This window comes from Benincasa hispida, chromosome 6 (genome assembly GCF_009727055.1).
Source record: "Benincasa hispida cultivar B227 chromosome 6, ASM972705v1, whole genome shotgun sequence".
NCBI lineage: Eukaryota > Viridiplantae > Streptophyta > Magnoliopsida > Cucurbitales > Cucurbitaceae > Benincasa > Benincasa hispida.
The window spans coordinates 26,388,992-26,396,074 of record NC_052354.1 but is presented as its reverse complement, the minus strand read 5'-3'; the positions used below and the strand labels follow the sequence as shown (position 1 = coordinate 26,396,074).

The 7,083-nt window shown below is 25.1% G+C and overlaps 1 pseudogene; it reads right to left on the bottom strand.

The window, feature by feature from the left end:
• Positions 1-5,102: 5,102 nt before the first annotated feature.
• LOC120080468 lies at positions 5,103-6,471 on the bottom strand (annotated as a pseudogene).
• Positions 6,472-7,083: the final 612 nt, after the last annotated feature.

Genomic DNA, 7,083 nt, shown 5'->3' with positions numbered 1-7,083 from the left:
TAATTTTCTTTTTCTTTTTTTAATTATAGTCAGAGATCATTTTATATTTCTAAAATTACAAATTACCACTTACCATTGTTATTTAAGTCACAATATGGGCAAAGAAGGATTATCATTATCTATAATCATTACTTTTTAATCTAAATAATTAACTTTTTAAAAGATATGTTAAAAAAAAAAAAACTATTTCAGTTTACTATTATTAAATATACTTTTATGGGACGTTTCACTTGCAATTTGCCACTTTAATAAAATTTAATTTGAATTTATTAAATTGGAGTTAGAGGTACTTGCAGTTGAGAAACATACGTTATCCGAATTTATGACTAACATTAACCGGAAAAAAAAAAACTTATAATCAATAAAATGTTGATATGAATATTTGTGAAAATTTTATTAAAACAAAAAATTCAAAAAATAAAGCTAAATTTGTAAATAAAACCTTTGGTGACTTTTAAATAAATTAACATGTTTATTATATTTAAATTATATTTACATTAGTGACATTTTATTGTTTATTTATACATTTAGTGAATCTTTCTATGATATAATAAAATATATTGACATGCCAATGAAAATTTAATAATTTTACTTATAATAAAAAAAAACTCATATGTCAAATATATATAGATTTGGTTTCTTAATTTTGAGTCATATAGATCTAACCGTTATAGGTAAAAAAACACAACGTATTTTTTTCAAAGCGAGCATAAAGATGCACGGTTAACGATCAAGAGGTCTCAAGTCCTCCCCTATTATACTAAAAAATAATAATAATAATAATATACTTTTACTCCATTCATAAAATAATTAATCTATCCAAGAGAAATTGGAAGCTATTTCATTATAAATGATTTTTCTTCCTTAAATTGTGTTAAAAGAAACCAATTATTTCAAAAGATGCATATTGAGGAATATTAAAAAGAAAAAAAAAAAAAAATCCTTCCACTTGATCCCACCAATCAATGTGACAATTTCTTGAGCCTAAAGAACATATCTCTTACACTCAACCCATACCCACACCTTCCTTGCATCATCATCACTCAAAACTCTTTATTATAATTTAGACCTTGATTAACTTTCTTACCTTATCCTAAAAATTTTACCATCGAATGAATTATAAAAATTGAAATTTTGCCCATGGCACAATTTTAGAATATCAATTAGGACGTATTTGGATTGATTAGAAAAAAACATGTTTTTTCAAAAAAAGTCAATTTTATTTAATCTCTTTTGATAGAAATTATTTAAAATACATTTTGAAAGTGTTCCAAAATCTATTTTGAGTGGTTTAAAATTTTCATTTTTTTTTAAAATGACTTATTTTTTAAATTAAATACTTGAAAAATTAAACCAAACACACATTAATTATGAAGTAGATAATTTTTTAGGATAATAAATCATGTGTGGGTGGTGATTTGTATCTCTGATCTCGGTGGAAGAATAGAAATCTTAATTATTAAATCTATTTGATTTAATATTTGATATTTTATTTTGTTATCTAAATGTTTCTAAAGACCAAACTAATATTTGAAAAGTAAAAAGTAGTTTTAATTTTTAAAGCTTGTTTTTAGAGTATGGAATTTAGTTGAAAATACACATGTTTAGCCGGATAGGATGTGAACCATGGTAAAGAAGTTAAGAAAACGATCATTCTTAAAAAAAAAAAAAAAAAATACAAAAAGATTAAGATCTCTATAGTAATAATTTGGTTTTTTATTTTTTAAAAATTAGTTTATAAACATACTTCCACCTATAACGTTTTTTTTTTTGTTACCCACTTTTCATCAATATTTTAAAATATCAAGCCAAGTTTTAAAAATTAGAATATATATATATATATATATATATATTCTTTTGGAATCTGACTAAGAATTTAACTACTTCAGAAATATAAAAATCATAGTATGAAATTTAAGAGAAAATCAATCCAATTTCAAGAAAACAAAAATCTATATTCAAAATCGTTATAAAATAGGACCTAAATAATTATAAAAAGGACCTAAACCATTGTCATATGGACTAAGAAAACAAACTAATTTAAAAATTAAAAAACAAAAATCTTTCTAAAAAAATTGTTATTGAACATGTTTTGACAAATCTTTATTCTAAGTAAAAATTATAAATTAGATGTTTGTGACTATCCTAAAACTATAATAATCATCTCTTGCTACAAATACTATTTTTTAGTTCTCAATTAACTACAGTCGATACTATTTCAAAACCTCATTTGCTATAATATTTACTATTTGCTACCAATTGTATCTTTTCATAAAAAAAAATATATGAACTATTCTACCATTTTTATTATTTTACATTCGTCATTTTTTATTCATTACTACAATGTTTATTATTTCCTTCACAGACTAAAATAGTTTATACCTCGAATACATATTATTATAACTCGAACTAAAATAATCTATACACCTAAACACAAACAATTATAACGCAACTATAATAACCTAAGACTATAATAACTTACTCCTTGCCCCAAACGCCCCAAAATATTCAGCCTTGTATTTTTATTGAGGTAGTGGTTTCTTTGTCCTTAACATAGTTTAAAATTGTAATAATTTAGCCATAAATTTTATTGGTAACGTCTTAATTTCTATCATATAGTTCATACTTCATGCATATAAAATATCACGTCAAATTTAAGTATTAAGATTCATATGTCAATGTGAGATAGTTCAACTGACATATACCAATATATTATTGATAAAGAGGTTTGTGATTCGAATCTCTATACTTCTACTTCTATTGTACTTTTAACCATTTTTTTTTTTTTAATTATTCAGAGTCTTTGAAACAAGAAGTAGAGTTGTGAAGTTGTGGAACCCACAATGCGATGAATTAATAAACCCATGAACTCCTTTGATCAAATAAAGAAGGAAGTTAACACTAAGGTTAAATTATAAAATTGGTTTTTATGATTTAAAAAAAATAGAATTTAATACCTTTGGTTTGATAAAATATTATAAATAATGAATAAAATCCATAAAATCATGGACTATTTATGAATGTTTTATCAAATCACATTGACTAAATCTTAACTTTTTTCAAATTATGAGACCAAATTTACAATTTAACTTAATTATAATGTTTGCACAGGAAAAACGGAAATCACAAATGAGAAATTGTGAGAAAATAAACTCAATTTCTATAAACAAAAAACCAAAAAGTGTTATTCATTACTTATATGAAAGTTTGGAAATTGATTCTTTACTTAAGAAACAGGTGCAGGGACCAAACCCATTTTTTTTTTTTTTTTTAAATCATCATAATAATATTCCTCAATTAGTTGCTTTTATGAACTTTGGTTGAGGCTTTTACTATAAAACAGAAGGTAAGTATGATTGCCCTTTGAAATTTCCAATGTGAATATAGATTAGTTTTTGGGATTTGAGTTGTTTAAACCACTTCTTTACTTAATTCTTAAAGTTTAACTAAATGTATTTAAATTAATCAGTAGTCAGTACTATTTCTTAGTATTTTAAAATTCACATGAATTTAGTATGTCACTTAATTATGCCTTAATTTAGTATACTTAAATTTAAATTTAAATAATAACAATATATTATTAATTAATTTCAACCACATTCTATATAGTCCTCTTTGTCAACAATTTTGACTTGACTTAATGTTAACTATGCTTACCAGCTATTTCTTATATTTATTTATTTATTTTAAAAAGAAACACTTTAAAATACTTCATAAATTTCCAGATTATTCTTTTTAAAAAATAATAAGTAGATGAGTTTATTTTATACTAGTAGATGATTTTTTTTTTTCCAGAATCATGGCGTAATAAATTTTCATCAATATGTTGATATTTCGATATTTTTATACATTTCTATGGATCCGACATCAACATAAATTGTAAATTGATTTTTCATTTATATCATAAAAATTCATAAAATATATATATACAAAATAAATAACAAAATATCACAATTATAAATATAATATAAATAATAAACATATTAACTTTTATAACAAAACAAATATTTATGCATTAATTTCATTATTTTTTTTTTGAATTTTTATATCTTTTTCATAAATACTCATCGATCAATATTTTCATCGACATTATTAATAAATTGAGATCTCGACATTTTGGTCGAAGTAAAATTTTAAACTTTGAATTCAAACACATGCATTGAATATCCAGCCATCCCCTTATAAAGGTTTGTTAGACCTACTTATCCTCCCCATGGGTGGCAAATTTAATTACTTTTTTTTCCCCTAATTTTCTAAATGTTCTTTTAATCCAGATATTTTTCATTTATTAGATGATAACAATTGCCAAGAAATACACCCACTGGCCATTACCTCTTAATTCTTTTTTACAAATAAAATAAATGAAATAGCGACTAGTTGAAATTACAACCGAATGTAAAGTTTATAATATTAAACTACTAGTAATTTAGAATTGCCAAAAAAAAAAAAAAAAAACTACTAATAATTCAGAGGATTTAAAGAAAGATAATAATTTTATCGACAAAAAGAAAAGAAAAGAAAAATATATATATATATGTATATATATGTAGGCTCGGGTCTATTTTATTTAGAGTGTTGGATAAATTATTTATAAATATAGCAAAATATCATTATCTATCATAAATAGACCGCGATAGAAATTTACCCGCGATAGATGACTATTGTGATCTATCGTTCAATGATAGATGTCTATTATGATCTATCGTTCAATGATAGATATCTATCGCGGTCTATTACTATCTATTACCAATAGAAGTGACATTTTGCTATACTTAAAAATATTTTCAGTAATTTACCATTTAAAATAAATATTCATTTTGTTTTGATTTCTAAATTTAGTGTCAATTTCTTTTTATTTTCAGAATATATTAGACATTATTATTAATTGAAACAATTATGAAAAATAACATTTGAAAGTTTACAAAATAAACAAGAGATTTAGGTCATGACGAATCATAAAATAATGAGAGAAAAATATCCCTCTAGAATCTATATTTAATTCAGAAATCCAAATTAGACGTAGTATAATCAATAAATATATTATATTAATACATGTGTTTTAAAGATCATAGGATCGAATTCTTACTCCCACAAAAAAAACTCAAAACACAAATAACTATATTAAAATTAAATAATAATAATAATAATATTTTAAAAAAAAAGTTATGAAAATACCTAAAAACAATTCCATTGGAAATTAAAAAAAAAAAAAAAAATCAAAGCTTTAACCTAAACTTACAATTACTAGCTTTAATGTAATTGCATTATTAGCAGTCAAACTATCCACCACCAACGAGCAACTCCCCAAAATCTTTACTTTCTTAAGCTTCAATTTACCCAATTTCACGGCCACCGGCGCCACCGCCCGGAGCTGCAGCGGAATGCGGCCGGTCCGACTGTTTCTCCACCAACGCTGTCATCAAAGTGCTTCCATACACCGTCCTTCCGGTCAAAACCACGTCCAGTGCCGTCTTGTTCCGGTGGCCGTGGTAGAACGCCGGCAACGACCCTTCACATAGCTTGTTCTCTGTGTACCATACGCTCAAAACTCCTCCCTTCTCGTAGTATATTCCGATCTTCTTGTTTGGGTTGTATGTCGTGATTTTTACGTCGAACCTATTAAGAATATGAATTAATAGGATACTTTAACTAGTGATCTAAAAACAAAAATTTGAACAATATTATATTTAACTTTCTTTTTCAAGAAAACCAAAAATTGTTTTGTTTTGTTGTTTTTTTAATATGCATTTATTAGCAATATCAGTCTCACATTTTTCAAAAATAATTCGCCATACAAAAATTTATCTAATCAAGAAGTTAAATTCAGATAAGATACCAAACATATCCAATTTATTGAAATAGTTTTAAACTTTGTTAGAATTATCTAACGTAGAAATGTTTGTATTAAACTTTAGAAAAGAAATCAAAATTTTAAGTGACGAAGATGATTAGTAATTTACCTTATTTTAAATTGATATATCGTATTTGTTAACGACTATGAGATTTGTCATTTAAATCCTCTGTTTTTATTATTGTATTAAAAAAGGATTTTTTTTATTTATTAAGTAGTGATATTGAACAAAACCTGGCATAGAGTGACATGTCGAAATTAAGTCGAAGATCGCTGATGTTCAAGGAGTCGATGGAGTACGTCGGAATCTTAGGCTTGAAAACAAGATAGAGTATTCCGATGACTGCTCCGACGATGATCAGAAGAAGTAAAATAACACAGAATGTCCAACATAAGCATCTGCCAAGGCTAGATCTTCTATTTTTTGGAGGGAGAATTTGGTGGTGGCCATCCTTTCCCGGCAACGACGAGGGAGGATTTAGCGGCGGCGCTGACCGAGGTGGCGGCGGTTCAACATCTGTAACTGGATGGATTCTCTGATGATGATCTACAAGGGCCATTGAAAGAAGGTTTCATGAAATAGAAACTGCAATTTGAAGTGTTTAAAAAGAGATTGATTTTTTTTCTATTTTTCTCTCACCAACCAGAGGTTTATGAGAAGGGAAAATGGAAGGGGGTAGTTCAGCTAAGTTATACTTACCATTTTATCATAAACATTATTTTAAGTTTAAATTCTATTATATTGTACATTTCAACTTTTGTCTGGAAAGTTTTAATAATTTAATTTTTTATTTTTTGTTTTTAAAAATTAAGCTTGTTTTCTCTTCCTTTATTACAATGAATATTGCATTTTTTAAGTAAAAAGTTTAATTTTAATCAAATTCTAAAAGCAAAAATAATTTTTTTAACTTTTTTTTAATATTGATTGTACGAGGTAGATAACAAAGTCAAACTTTAGAGGTAAAATGGATATTTATAATTTTATTTTTTATTTTTTATTTTTTATTTTTAAAATCAAACTGTTACCAAATAGTCTTAGTTTAAGTTTATATATTCAAAATATCACTCTTTAATTATGAAGGAAAAAAACGAGATTTATTTAATCGTTTGTTTTTATTTCATTTTGGTATTTAACCCAAGTGTTTTAGTTAAATCTTTGATTTTTGGATAAAAAATTATATTGACTCTCGTCAATCATTATAGAAAAAACAAGTTTAACATAAAAGTAGTGA